Here is a 16,170-nt window from a genome sequence, read left to right as displayed (position 1 = left end):
TAAACTCTGCTCTGTTCTGTACCAATCACACTGTCTCCGACACATCCACCCCCATTACCCCAGTCACTGAATCAATCCACTTCATAGAGGGTCTTCCCCTCCTGCGCTGTCCCTCCACCCTCCCAAACATGATTTCCCTTTCCAAGGACTCCAAGGACAGATCCCTCCTTACAACATGTCCAAATTATGTCAGATGCAGCCTCAGAATCCTTGCCTCCAAGGAGCAGCCTGGTTAATCCTCTCCAGGATGAATCTGTTTTCTTAGCAGTCCATGATATCCTCAATACTCTTCTCCAGCACCATAGGTCAAAAACATAAATTCTCCTTCTATCCTCCCTAGTCATTGTCCAACTTTCTGACACATAAAAAGTGATTGCAAAGACCATGGCCTGTATCAGGTGCACTTTAGTCTCCAGAGTGACATAGTTGCTCTTCAGTACTTTGGAGAGGTCCCTAACAGCCGACTTTCCCATTGCAAATGGGAGTGCTGGTTTTGTATGGATTTATTTTTAAACCATTAAAAATAATTCTTACTGGGGAAAGAGAAAGCAGCACACTGGTCACACTTCCTCCAAGACAGACTTCATATTTTTATGGCAGTCCATTCAGTACTCTTCTCCAACACTATAGAACAAAAGCATCAATTTTCCTTCTATCATCCTTATTCATTGTCCAACTTTCAGATACATAACAAGTAATTTAAATTACTGTGGCTTGCATCTGGTATATGTTAGACTTTAAATGAGCAGTATTACCTTTTAGTATGAATGTCCTTGACAGGACATTTTCCCAGCGCAACATAGCTTTTGATTCCTTGACTGCTGTTACCATGGGTATTGACTGTGGATCTAAGTAAAATGAAGTCATTCACTTCAATCTTTTCCCTCTCTATCATAAGGTTGCCTATTTTCTTGATGTTGAGATACAATCCATATTGAAAGCTTTTAATCTTCTGTGGCAAATGTTTTAGGTTCATTTCACTTACAGCAAGCAAGTTTGTGTCATTGACATCCCTTCTCTCCTCCTACTGCTTCTCCTCCCTCTCCTCTCTGCCCTCCCCCTCTCCTCCCCACCCCTTCTCTCTCCCCTTTTTTAGCACCAATTCTTTTTGATACAGTGATTCTGTATTTTTTTTTCTATCTTCTTTTGATGATTCCTGGATCATTTAAGATTTTGCTGATGGCATTTCTCAGTATTGTAACTTGAGACTTGAAATTGTTTTTCTATTCTTTCAACTTGAGAAATGCTGAGTTTTTATTCTCTAAAATTATACTCTTTGCACATTTGGTTATAATACCTTAGTTTGTCTTCTTGAGGTACTTTAAAAAAATCTGTTCAAGTCTTCTATTTTGGCATTTCTTCCATTTGTTTGGGGTTCTTAGTGTCCTTGTGCAATTATCAGAGTCTTTCTGACATTCAGTTTGGCCTTTTTATCCTCTTCAGTATTGTAGTGATCTTCAATTATCTTCATTAATGATATCTTTGATCTCATAACTGATCTAGTTTACAATTATTAGTGTTCAATGCTTCAAATTTATTATTATGGATTTTTTTTTTAATTTGGGTGGGATGGGTTCTTGTGGACTCATCTTAATTTTCTTCAGCTTCAATTTGAACTTGCACATGCGTAGTTGCAGGTCTGTTAAGTAGTCAGCATCTGGACTGGTTTTGATTGCAAATATTGAGCTTCTCCAGTGAATCTTTTCATAGATATAGTCAGTCTCACATCTGTGATTTACTTTTTGTACTTTTGAAAAAGGTATTTGTGATGAATAAATCATTTAAATAAACACAATTCAAACATTTGATTTCTAGCCACATTTCTGTCACTAAGATTGTACTTTCCAAATACTGTTCCTTCCTCTTATTTCCAACTTTTGCATTCCTGTTGCTGCTGTTGTGCATTACAGTCACCAATAAGTATTGATAAATCTTGGCTGCGTGCTTGGTCAATATCATACTGCAAAACTTGGTTGTGGTGTTTTTATATACTGTCGAGTAGAAACTGACTCATAACTGAAGGCTTTCAGAGGCAGTTAATTACCCAGAAGGAGATTGCCTGTCCTTCCACAACAATTGGTAGAAATCCTCAATTTCCTCCTCTTTAGCTTTAGCTGGTGGTGCATATTTGAATAATGTTTATATTAACAGATCTTCCTTGATGTATATTGATAATATCCTATAACTCACAACATTGTACTTTATTATTGATCTTGACATTATCTTTTAAACTCTCAATGCAGTATCATTCTTCCTCAGTTTTTCATTCTTGACATAATAGTCATATGATTGTCTAATTCAATGTGACCCATATGCCAGTCTATCTCAGTTCACTAATGCCTAAATTCTTGATCTTCATGCATACCATTTCATTTTTTACAACCTCTAGTTTTGTTTTGTTTTTTTTACTTTCAGACTTCATCCATTCCATGTTCCAGTTACTAAAGATGTCAATAGTTCCCCCCCCCCCTTTTTAGTTTTGAGTGACTTCTAATCTAGGCCCTACCTCCAATACAACATTCCTCTATTGTTCATGGGGTTTTCAGAGGCATGTCATTTCAGACGTGAATAGCCAATCTACTTTATCATTTTTCTTAATCTAGAAGCTCTGTGAAAACCTGTCATCCATGGGTGATGATAGGCCTGCAGGTTCAACTCACAAATTCTGTGCCATGGACTCAAGGAAACAGAAGCTGTAAAGAAGATTTCCCAAGCTGTCTGATGCTCCAACCTACTTCACCGTCTGATGCCACAACCTACCTCACTCACAAGAGTCAGTTACTTCCTCACAGCATCGCAGCGAGTAGCCAATCAGCAAGCTCCACGACCACTTTCTCTACTAAGAGACCACCCACTTAACAGCGTCATCAGCTGCCACCCAATAGCACCAGTAGCTACAGCCAATCAGAAAGCTCCACAACCCCTTCCTCTGCCAAGAGATGGCTCCTTCTTACTAAGCTGTTAAAAACCTGTTCACTTCCATGCCATGTGCAACTTTCCGGACCCATCCTGCACCTCTCCAGCCTGGGACAATGAATTCTCACCCAAGAGCCTCAATAAAAGCTTCTTTGCTTACTTTCTATTTCCGCACCTGTTTTACAAAACAGGTGAACCTTCTGGCATTTGAAACACTAGAGCCATGGTATTTGCATGTCTGATTGTCTTAAAGATACACTGTTAGAAACACAATGTCTATCTATCAGTTTATTGTATTCGGGGAATGATTTCTATGTTGCTAGTTACTCTATAGGGATCTCTGATGACTTATGGGTAAGGAATTGAGGAGCTTTCTGCAAGGAATGAAGTTCAACTCTATCATCAGCTCCATGGGAGAAAGATGGACAATCTTTTCCCATGTAGTGTACTGCCTCTGAAAATCTGCTAGTGAGTGGCTATGAGTCAGTTCTGACTTGACAGTACACATAACAAGTTCTTTCATAGCTTAGGTGTATATGTTTGCTTGTTTATTTTGTTCTCTTATTAATACAACACTTTTCTGTAAGTTTGTTGTACTAGGATGAATTGTGGGTTGCTGTGACATTAGGAAAAATAGTCCTAGTTTGAAATAATATATCTTCTTAAACTTAGGAAATAGTTTTATCATTAGATTCATCTTGCTCATCCCTCTTTGTCGCACTCACCTTTCACTAATAATTGATATATAAGGAAATACATATCTCATTGAGCTGTGGTGTTGGAGAAGAACACTGAACATCCCTTGGATGGCCAAGAGAATAAATAGTTATGTCTTGGAGAGGGTGCAGCAGGAGTGCTATTTGGAGGCAAGAATGATGAGATTTCACCTCTTACAGTTTGGGCATGTTTCTAGGAGGTGCTAGTCCTTGGAGAAGGACATGATGTTGGGAAGGATAAAGAGAGGATTGGTAAAGGTGAAGAAGACCCTCAACGTGGTGGATTGACATGGTGAGTGCTTCAATGGACTCTTGTGTGTCAGGAAATAGGAGGATGGCACAGGATAGAGCAGGGTTCAGATCTTTTGTCCATAGGGTCGCTATGAGTTGTACTCAACTTGACGGCATCTAACAACATCAACAGCGTACATTACCAGATAAAATGAGTCAGGGTGAAAAGACATAACTTATTTCTGAATAAAGAAAGATCAGAAAACAAAAGATTTAAATCCAGTGATTTGTAGATTTTCTTCCTTTTGTTTTTTAGGACTGTTTTCTGCATGGTAGATTCTTGCTAAATACAGCATCAGCATAATCATGATAAAATATAGAACAGTTAGTAGTCGTCACTTTAGCCATAATTATTTTACATTATTTCTAAACTATTAAGACCATTTGAATATAAGCCAGAGCACCATTTATTTCTTCATTATTTGACTAAAAAGAAAAGAGAATGTCTATGTATCAGAAGCCATTGCCATTTAAATTTTAAGCCCCTAGGAAGAAAGCCTTTGGTGGATGCAATCAAGAGGCTTATGTCTTAAGGGATGAGTTCATGGTGATATCATTGAATACGGTGATATCCAGAGATCTAAGGTTTCCACATCTATTGGTGCTCATTTCAGGTGTGTGACATAACTTGTGTTAGCAGCATTGTTTCAGTGCAGAAGACAGTAAACTACCAGCTCTTTAAATAGATGGAAGAATGAGTTTTGGATTTTCCCCCCTACATTCTCCCCCCTCCCACCATATCAATCTTGAGACTTTCATTGTGATCCTAATCAAGATGTTTGGTAGTAGTAGCTCAACATCAACTAGTTAATTTCATCTCAGTATACAGGAACTCCTGAAAATGACAAAAAAACCCCAACCAACCAACCAAACAAAAAAACACAAACAAATAAAACCTCAAAAACTCAACCAAAACACACAAAAAACCTCTAAGATTTACTGAGCCAATGGGGACTGGAGGATTTTCCCAAACTGACTCTTAGATATCCTTCAAGTCTAGAACTGAACACACTCTTTCAGTCAAATAATAGACATATCTAGATAATGCATACTATTACCAGAAAAGAATTTACTCCTCAATATAACTAAACATATAAGATCAAAAAGGCACACCTCTCCACTCAAAAATTCAGAGTCAGAAGGAGTAGGAAAACAGAAACAAGGAACCCAAGGAGGAAGTTGGTTACATTGAAAGGAGTCTAACCCATGCCACAAAACAAAATGAGTGTAAATTGTTGAAAGGAAAATTGATTTGCTATGTAAATATTTACTAAAATTACAGTAAAATAAATAAGGATGAGGTGGGGCAAAATAGCACCCTCTTGAGATATGTCTGATTATCTTTCTATCAGGGCCTATATTTGCACTCAGTAGAGTCAAAGAAAGCTGTGAAAGTTCCTCATTAAGCCAACACTGATTCCTGTGATCTGTGCATTCTTAGCTTGATTAGTTCTCCTTAAAGTTCTTTAATGTGTATGGCTAATATCCTATCACTCCCAACACTGTGTTTCAAGATAGAACTTGGAAATCTACTTTTTGACTGTGAATTCAACATCATTATTCTTCTGTTTTTCATTCCCAGCATAGTATACCACATGATTATCTGATTTCATTACATTTCATTTTTTAAAAAATTTCTAGTTTTTCAACATTCAAGCTACATCTATTCCAATAATTAAAGGGTGTTTGTAATTTTTTTCTTATTTCAACTGACTTCCAATCTGGCCTTTATCGCTACTCCTATAACTATCTGTATTCTTCGACTGTTTAGAGGGTTTTCAGAGTCCAGTTATATAAGAAATGAATGGCCAATCCTGTTTCCTAGTCTGTCAATCCTGAAATATAATGTTGTGAGTAATAATAATTATCCATATGCATAAAAGAAGGCATTTATGATTATTATTTAAATATACTTTGCTACTCTTAGAGCCAAAGAAAAAGAAATAGAAATTTTTAACCAAATCTTGCAGTCTAAAATTGAATGAACATGTAATCAAAATGCCTTAATGATAATTGGTGACTGGAATGCAAAAGTTGGACACAAGGAAGAAGAATAGTAGTCAGAAAGTAGGAACTTGGTGATAGAAATGAGGCCAGAAATAGAATAAATGATTTTTTTATGCTGAATTATTTATTCATCACAAATACAATTTTTTGGAGTCAGAAAATCAAAAGAACTGAACTAGCTTGGTATTTATTAAGTTGAAGGAAGTTAAGAACAAACTCAAGCCTTGGGTTGCAATATTTAATGATGCTTTGGATAAATGTTAAATCATTCAGAAAACATTAAAAGAAGATAGGAGCATACAGAGTCACTCTACCAAAAATGAACTGACTGACACAGAATTTCATGAAACAACATCTGAAGAAGAACCTATGGTGATGAAGGAAGAAGTTCAAGTTACTTTGAAAGAATTGTCAAAAAACAAGTCCCCAGGAATTGACAGCATACCAATTGACATATTTATAAACAAAACAAAACAAAACAAAACACCCAGATACTGCCCTGAATGATTTTTCCATATTGATCTTATAACCTGCCAGTCTACTAAATTGGCCTACTATCTCTAACAGGTTTTGGTGTTTGTTTACTTTTTTATTTCATTTATTTATTTTTTAGTCTTTGGTGTTTTCTATGTACACTACCATATCATCCACATATAGTGATATTTTAACCATCTCTTTGCCAATCTGGATGCCTTTTACCCCCATCTCTTGTCATATTGCCCTAGCAAGCACTTCCAGTACAATGTTGAATAGAAGTGGTGACAGTGGATATCCTTGTCTGGTCTCTGGTTACAAGGAAAATGTTTTTAGTCTTTCTCCATTGAGAATGATATTGGCTTTTGGTTTTGCATATATTCTTTTTACTATGTTGAGGAAATTCCCTTCTGTTCCAATTTTCAGCATGGCATCTTTTACCAAGGACTGACACCTCCTTACTAAATGCACAAAGTATGTGAGACAGTCTCACGATATGCCTCTGAGGAGCACTCCACTTCTTCCAAGACAGACTTGTTTATTTTTTTTTAGACCATAGTCCATATTTTTTCCAACATGACAATTAGAAGGCATTTTTTGGTCTTTCTTAGTCCTGTCCAAGTAATTGCAAATACTATAGCATGGCTCAAGTGCACTTTGGGCGTGAAATTGCTATCTTTGGAGAGTATGTGACAGTAATTTAGCCCATTGCAACATATTTTTTGATTTCTTAACTATTGCCACCGTGAGTTTTGAGTGTAGACTCAACTAAAATGAATGTATTGACAACTTCCGTCTAAAAACTCGAGCCTTTTGTCCATCTATCTTGATGTTGCCTATTGGCCAAGTAGTGAGGATTTTCATTTTCTTGATGTTGAAATGGATGTCTTGATCTCTTTATTTTCTAGGATAAGTTTCAGAAAGAATCTTCAGTTCCTGTTTACACCAGGAGCCAGGCCTCATTAGGCAGATGAGTGGTCATTCTTGATGTGGCCACAAAAATGACACAAACTATTCCATGGACATGTTTCTCAGAGGCATTCCTGTGGTTTGCTTATTGGTTTTAGCAATTTAATCATGACTTTAAATTTCTAATTACAGGGTTTTGTTTTTCTTTTTAAAAACAATGTGGTCTTGATGTCAGTAATCTCTTTAGTGTACATTCTCTGTGTTGTTGATGATGTTTCCAACGAATCTAGTTTAGCTATAATTCACTTATCCTGACACGTTAAAGAATTTAGTGTATATTGTAATGCTTGCTATCAAAGCAGTAAGGGCAGGGCAACCTCTTTTTGTTTGCAGATTGTTCAAGTAAGTGTTGAAGAGATGAAGCAAGTTACTAAAGGGCCTGAAGCTACTCATTATCAGTTTTGAGACCCAGAAAATGAATATTTTAAATTTTAGTTTGGTTCTCTTTCACTGTAGTTGCCAAATTTTAATAGGATTTTATTTTATATGGCTTCAGGCTAAATAGACTATTATTTTATGCTAGGAAACCTATCACATAGATATAAAAAGACATGCCAAAACTAACTTTAAATGTATTTGTTTGACTTTTGACTTGTATATTGATTATAATGGCACTTAAGTGAGATTATTCTAAGGAAAAAAGGACCAGGCATCATGCCAAGTTCTCTGCATGCCTTCTTTCATTGAGTCTTCACTTGACTTTAGACTGAAGAATTGAGGAACAGTCAGTCATTTTGCTTGGGTCAGTCGTGGCTTAGGCAGAGTAAAAATCTATGGCAGTGCACTTAATGCTATGCAGCATGACACCAGGTCTGTTCACTGTCTGTCGAGTCATCAGTAGTTATGATTTCCATAACATTATGTTGTTGTTGTTTTTGTTGTTGTTAGGTGCTGTCAAGTCAACTATGATTCACAATTACCCTATGAAAAACAGTTTGGAAACTCCTCAAGGAGATGGACTGACATAAATAACTACAATAAGTTTGAATACGTCAGATTATGAGAATCAGGCTGGATAAGGTATGATGCTAATCTCTTTTTCACAGAGTCTCTGAGACTGGAAAACATACATGAAAAAAACCCCACTATCTTGTTTGATGAATGTTCTTGTTGTTGTTTTGTCTATTAAGTTGCCTCAAATTCATAGCAACCCTATGTACAATAGCATTGAACTCTGCTGTATACTGCCCAGTCTCACTATCTCTGACACACCTATCCCCATTATCCCAGTTACTGTGTTATTTAATCTCATCTGGGGTATTCTTCTCCTGAGTTGTCCCTCCACACTTCAGAATATAATGTCCTTCTCCAGGGGTTGGTCCCTCATGGCCACTTGTCCAAAGTATGTGAGTCAGAGCTTCAAAATCTTTGCCTTCAAGGAGCAGACTGGTTTTACCCTCTCTGAGTAAAACCTGTTTGTTCTTTTGGCAGTCCATGATATGTTTAATACTCTTCTCTAGAACCATATTCAAAGGCATCAGGTCTTCTTCCATCAACCCTAGTCACTGTCCAACTCTCTGATAAATAGCAAATAATTGTGAAGACCAAAGCCTGAATCAGGCATACCTTAGACTCCAAACTGACATCATTGCTCTACAGCACTTTAGAGAGGTCCCTAACAGCACCTATCCAAGAGCCATTTATCTTCTGATATTTTTTTGACTGCTTATGCCAAGAGTGTTGATTGTGGAGCCAAGCAAGCTGAAAGTAATCTCTTCTCTATCTATTGTGGTGCTACCAGTTGTTCCAGTGGTGAGAATCTTTGTTTTCCATATTGAAGACTGTAGTCCTTGACCTTTTGCAGCATATGTCTCATTTCCTCCTCAGTTTCAGCAAGTAAGGTTGTGACATGTACATAACGCAGGTTGTTGATGAATCTTCCTCCAATCCTGATGTCACATTCCTCCTCATAAAGTCCAGCCTCCTGAATAATGTGTTCCATGTATAAATTGAAAAGATATGGAGACAGGACCATCCCTGATGCACTCCTTTTCCTATTTTAAATCATGAGTATTTACTTGCTCAGTTCTGATCACTGTTTCCTAGTCCAGGTATAGGTTTCATATGAGCACAGCTAAGTGCTCTGGAATTTCCATTCTTCTCACTATTAGCCACAGGTTGTTGTGACTTACACAGTCAAATGCCTTTGCAGAGTCAATGGAACACAGATAGTTAATTTTCTGATACTCTTTGCATCCGCCCAAAATCCATCTGACATTGATCATAAAGTCTCTGATGCCATGGCCTCTAAACTTGGCCTGTATTTCTGGTAGTTTTCTGTTTGCTACTGGGGTGAGGTGGTATCTCAGTGTGGTTTTGATTTTCATCTCTTTTATTGCCAGTGATTTTGAGCATTTCTTCATGTGTCTGTCTGTTTGCCATTCAAATATCTTCCTCTGTGAAAAGTCTTTCCATTTCTTTTGCCCATTTTGTAATTATGTTATCAGTCTTTTTTTTCTGTGGAGGCCCTTTGATATGAGACACTTGTCTGAAATGGTTTTGCTAAATGTTTTCCCTAGTAAGTAGAATTGTTGCTTCCCTCCACTCTGTTGGAAAATATTTCTAATGCACACAGGGATTTAATCTGTAGAAGATCTCATTCATCTATTTTATCCTCTCCAGATTGTGCATTTCTGGCTGTATTTGGGAGTCTCTTTGTACTATAGACTAAGCTGTCTAAGCTTCATTTCAGTTTGTCTGTGATAAACTTTATGGTTTTGGGCTTTACTCCTAGTTCTTTGATCTACCTTGAGTTGATTTTTGTGTATGGTATGAAATATGGTTTCTGTTTCAACTTTCTGCTGGTATGCATTGTTGAATATCAGTTTTCCATAGATAGCAAGGTCAATTTCTGGGGTTCTCAATTCTGTTTCACTGGTGTATGTGCCTGTCATTATACCAACATCATGCTGTTTTGGTTACTACCACTATGTAGTAGGTTTTGAGGTCACGAAGTGCTATGCCTTCCTTTTCCTTTTTGTTTTTCAGAAGTGTTTTGCTTATTTTAGGTCTCTTTGTTCTCCAAATAAACTTGACAATTTCCCTTTATATCTCCTTGAAAAAATTAATTTGGTATCTGAAGACGGGAGGAGTATACAGAGTCAAGGTGCCACAAAGAATTGGATGACATAGAAGAATTTAAAGAAACAATATATAATCAAGAGGCAATGGTGATGAAGGAGGGAGTTTCGGGTGCTCTGAAAGACTTGTCAAAAACATAAAACCCCAGGATTTGATGGAATACCAATTGATGTACTTCAACAAACAGATACTGCCCTGGATGTGCTCACCAGGTTGTGCAAGAAATCTGGAGGAAAACTACCTGGCTAAGTGACTGGAAGAAAACCATATTTATTCCTTTTCTAAAAAAAAAAATAACTAAAAATGACCCAATAAAGTGTAGAAATAATGAAACAATATCACCAATATCAGACAGTAGCAAAATCTTGCTGAAGATTATCCAGAAACGACCGGAACAGCACATTTACAGTGAATTATCAAAAATACAAGCTGGGCTTAGAAGAGGTCATGGCACTAGAGACATTATTGTCAATGTCAGATGGATCTTGGGAGAAATCAAAGAGTATGAGATAAATGTGTATATATGTTTCATTGACTATGCAGAGGCATTTGACTGTGTGGATCACAACAAATTGTGGCTAACCTTGAGGAAAATGGGGATCCCAGAACACTTGATTGGGCTTATGTGAAACCTACACTTGGACCAGGAAGCCATCCTCAGAACAGAGCAAGGAAACACTGCATGATTCAAAATCAGAAAAGGAGTGTGTCATGAATGCCTCCTGTCTCCACACATTTTTAGTCCAAATGCAGAAAAGATAATTTGGGAAGCAGGGCTTTGTAAGGAGGTATATGGTATCAGGATTTGAGGAAGACTCATCATTAACACACATTATGCAGATGACACAACCTTGCTTGATGAAACTGAGGAGTACCTGAAGCACTTGCTACAGAAGGTCAAGGACTGTAGACTTCCATATGAATTGTAACTCAACATCAAGAAGACAAAGATTCTCACCACTGGGCCAACTGGTAGCACCATGATAGTTGGAGAAGAGATTGAGATTGTTAACAGTTATAGCCTTCTTGGCTCCACAATCAACAGTCTTGACACTAGCCATCAGGAACTCAAGATGAATTGCATTGGGAGAACCAAGATGGTGCTGGTGGGGGAAGCAGCATGTGCAATTGGAGGTGCCACTCCTCCAAAACCCATAGTTTATCTATACTTGAACAATTAAGCAGTTGATTACTGGTCTTCAATATAGATTGAGACTCAACATCAAGAGGACAAAGATTCTCAAAGAACCATGAGGTTGCTATGAGTTGTCTACAACTCAACAGCACTTAACAACAACAACAGATCCTGGACAGCAGATCTCCTCAATATACCACATCTTTTGATTTCTTGACTACTGCTACCAAGAACTATTTTGACCTAGGGTAGGTTTACTCTGTTTCCTGTAGATAACCTGAATACTGATTCTTCCTCCAGATCTGAACTCTGATCCCAGTTCCAGAGACAAAAGGGAAATATAACTACCATCTAATGAAATGAAGGTGGATGGAGCCTCAGAGTTCAGCCAGCCATCCCCACTGGACTCAACTTGGCAAATATGTTGCAGTCCAGAGGGCAGAAAACATCAGGAAAATGTCTTCTAACTGAACAAGAAAGCATACAGCATCAGCGCAGGACCACTAGTAAAGTGTTAAAGTGCACTCCCCTTCCCTCTTCACCTCAATTCCCCTGTTCAGCATGAAGAAGCCAGAAGAAGTCTGTGTCCCATTCCCAAATGAGAAACCCACAAGTGAATATGACAATTCCTTTGTTTAAAAACAAAAAATCACCATTGGACTATGCTCACCATTACCCTGTCTTTTCTGGTCCCCATTGGATTTTTTTTCATTTCTTTCACCCACTCCCTCCATCCACCAAATTGTGCAACCCTGTGATTTCATCCCTGCCTATTCTCACTCTTCTGCTATCAACTCTTGCTCCCTTGTATCCCCATACATGTTTTTTTGCAATTAAAAAAATATGACAGAAAGCTTCAAGGGGAAAAAAAAAAAGAAAGATTAATTGCAATGGGAAAATCTGCTGTCAGGGACCTCTCCAGAGTACTGAAAAGCAACAATGTCAATCAAAAGACTAAGGTGCACCTGATCCAGGCCATGGTCTTTGCAATTACTTGCTATGCATCAAAGAATTGGGCAATGACTAATAATGACAGAAGAAGAACCAATGCCTTCAAACTGGGGTGCTGGATAAGAGTTTTTAGCATATGATTTACTGCCGAGAAAATAAGTATGTCTATTTTTGAAAGGGTGGAACCATGTTTCTCCTTGGAGGCTAGGATTTTGAAGCACTGTCTCACATACTTTGGGCACATGGCCAGGAGGGATCAGTCCTTGTAAGAGGACATCATGCTCCTAAGGGTAGAGTGACATTGCAGGAGAGGAAGATCCTGGATGAGATGGATTGATATAGTAACTGGGACAGTGGACATTGGTGTGTCAGAATTAGTGAGACTGGCTCAGAACAGACATGGATCCCAGACAACTTGGTTGCATATAACAACATTGAGATTTTGTCAAGCATGTAGGTTCCTTTTAGTAGGATTTTCATTTTCACAAGATTGAGTCTTCCTATACATGAACAGCAAACACTTTTCCATTTATTTAGATCTTTTATTGTTTCTCACAGAAATGTTCTGTAGTTTTCTTTGTACGTGTCTTTGTTGTCTTTAGTAAGCTTCACTCTCAAGTATCTCAATTAGTGTTTGGATATTGTAAATGGTATTGCTTTCTTGGTTTCCTTCTCTGAATTTTCTTTGTTATTGTAGAGGAATACTACTGATATTTGGATATTGATCTTATATCCTGCCACTCTACTAAATTGAACTACTAAAATTTTTTTATTGTGTTTTTTGTTTGTTTGTTTTAGTCCTTGAGGTTTTCTTTGTATGCTAGCATATCGTCTGCATATAGTGAGAGTTTAACCATCTTTTTGCTGATCTGGATGCCTTTTATTTCCTTCTCATATTGTATTGCCCTAGCAAGTACTTCCAATATATTGTTGTTGTTGATTGTCCTCGAGTCAAGTGCAATTCACAATGACCCTATGAACAAAAGACCTAATGCCTTTCCATAACTGTTGTCATTTCATCAAGTTAATAGAGTTTCCAGAGGCACGTGGTTTAGGAAGTGAATGCGATTCCTTCTTCCAAACCTGTTTTACATCTGGGAGCTCCACCAAACATTGTCCACATTGGGAAGCCATTCTGGTATTTGATACCCCAGTGGAACAAGGTTTAGCAACCCAGGTTACTTCATACTGCACATTGACAAAGAGTGACGTACAAAGTGGAAGACTATTCTTCCAGATACAACAGCACTGGTTTCACTTATTGAATAAAATTGGTGACAGAGGACATCTGGTCCCTGTTGAAAGGAAAATGTTTTTAGTCTTTTTCCCTTGAGGATGATATTGGCTCTTGGTTTTGCATATATACTTTTCACTATGTTGAGAAAATTAGCTTCTATTCCAAATTTTCTGAGTGTCTGTATCAGGGATGTGTGTTAGATTTTGTTGAATACCTTTTCTGCATCATTTACTAAGATCATAAGGGTCTTGCAATTTGCTTTATTAATGTGGTGAATTATGTTGATTGTTTTTCTTATGTTGAACCATCCTTGCATACCTGTTATGAATCCCACTTGATCATGATGAAGACTTTATTTTACGTGCTTTTGGATTCCATTGGATAAAATTTTGTTAAGGATTTTTGCACCTATATTCATGGGAGATATTGGACTATAGTTTTCTTTCTTGGTAATATTTTTTCCTGGTTTTGGTATTAGGGTTATTCTTGCTTCATAAAATGACTTTAGGAGTGTTTCTTCTTTTTCTATTTTTTTAAAATACTTTAAGTAAAATTGTTGGTATTGATAGATCTTCTCTGAATGTTTGGTAGAATTCAACAGTGAAGACATCTGGTCCACAATTTTTCTTATGGAGATTTCTTTTTATGAACTGTTCAATTTATTCTTTTGTGATAAATTTGTCCAACTGTTCTACATCTGTCCTTCTCAATCTGGGTAGAGTATGAGTTTCAAGGAATTTGTCTATTTTCTCTAGGTTTTTTTAATTTATCACAGTATAGCTTTCCATAGTATTACAATGTTAATGACTTAATTTCATCTACTTATGTTGTGATATTACATCTATTATTTCTTAATCAAGCTATCTGTGTCTTCTTTTTTTCCTTTTGTTAAGTTTGCCAATGGTTTGTCAACTGTATTGACCCTTTCAAAAAATTATCTCCTGGTCTTATTAATGGTTTCAATTGTTTTTCTCTTTTCTATCAGCGCAGGAGGGGAAGACCCTCTATGAGGTGGATTGATTCAGTGACTGGGGTAATCGGGATGGGTGTGTCAGAGGCAATGAGATTGGCACAGGATAGAGCAGGGTTTAGGGCTGTTGTACATAGGGTCGCAATGAGTCACAAATGACTCGACGGCACATAACAACAACAACAACAATCTCTGATTTAATCTCTTGTCCTTATAGGTTCTTTTTTTCTAGAGGCTGTAGGATTTGATTGTTGTTCTTTTTCTATTTGAGTAAAATTATTGACTTTTCTCCGATCTTTTTCTGTTTTTAAATGTGTATGCCCGTTCCTACAAACTGCTCCCTATCAACTGCCTTATCTGTATCACAGAGGTTTCACTATGTTGTACTTTAATTTTTGTTTGTTTCAAGGAACTTTTAAATTTTATTTTTTATTTCTTTTATAACCCAGTCGTGTTCTAGCTGAGATTTAGTTAATTTCCACATGTGTGGTTTCACAAGCTTTATCACCCCTGTGGTTAATTTTTAGTCTTAGGCATTGTGGTGTGAGAAGATTCTTTGCATTATTTCAGTGTTTTTGGATTTATTGATGCTTGCTTTGTGTTCTAATATGTGCTCGATTCTGGAGAATGTACTATGTGAACTGAAAAATAAAGTGAATTGAGTTTCAGTTACTTACAGTCCCCAGAAAACATTCACAATTTCAAGTTGTCTTATTGTATAGTTTAGATCTTCTGCATCTTTGTTCATGGTTTGTTTGTTGTTGGTTTTTTTTTTGTCATTGTTACTATTTTTTTTTATTTTTTACTTGATTTATTCTTTGATAATAGGGGCATGTTAATGTATCCTACCATTATTGTGGTGCTGTGTATTTCTTTCTTCAATTCTCTTGTTTATTTTATGTATTTTTCATTTTCATGATTTGTGCATAAATGTTGAGCAAGGTTTTGTTATCTGGAACTACTTTGCCTTTAATTATTATGCAATGCCTTTCCTTATATTTTATGGTGGTTTTCATTTTGAAATATATTTTATTGGAGATTAGTATTGCCACTCCTGCTTTTTTGTGATTGCCCTTTGCTTTATATTTTTTTTTCCTAGCCTTTGATTTTGAGTGTCTTTCTCTATTTTATTTGTTTGTATGTCTCTTGTAGACAACTTACTGATGTGTTCTGTTGTTTGTTTTTTTTTTTTTAATATCCTTTCTGCTACTTGTTTTCTCTTAATTGGCACAGTCTATTTACATTAATTGTGAATAGTAGCAGATCAGGTTTTACCACTGCCATTTTGCTGTGGTACTTTTTCTGTTGTTTCTGGTTACTATGGTTCATCCACTTTCCTTCAGTATCTTCATGTGAAGAACTTATAATTTCTTATTATTTTGATTTTATTTTCACACAGTCCTGAAGTTCCTTCTTTTCTGCA

This window comes from Elephantulus edwardii, unplaced genomic scaffold, assembly GCF_000299155.1.
Source record: "Elephantulus edwardii isolate Elephantulus edwardi_28Jun2011 unplaced genomic scaffold, EleEdw1.0 scaffold00071, whole genome shotgun sequence".
NCBI lineage: Eukaryota > Metazoa > Chordata > Mammalia > Macroscelidea > Macroscelididae > Elephantulus > Elephantulus edwardii.
Note: the sequence above shows the minus strand (reverse complement) of the source record.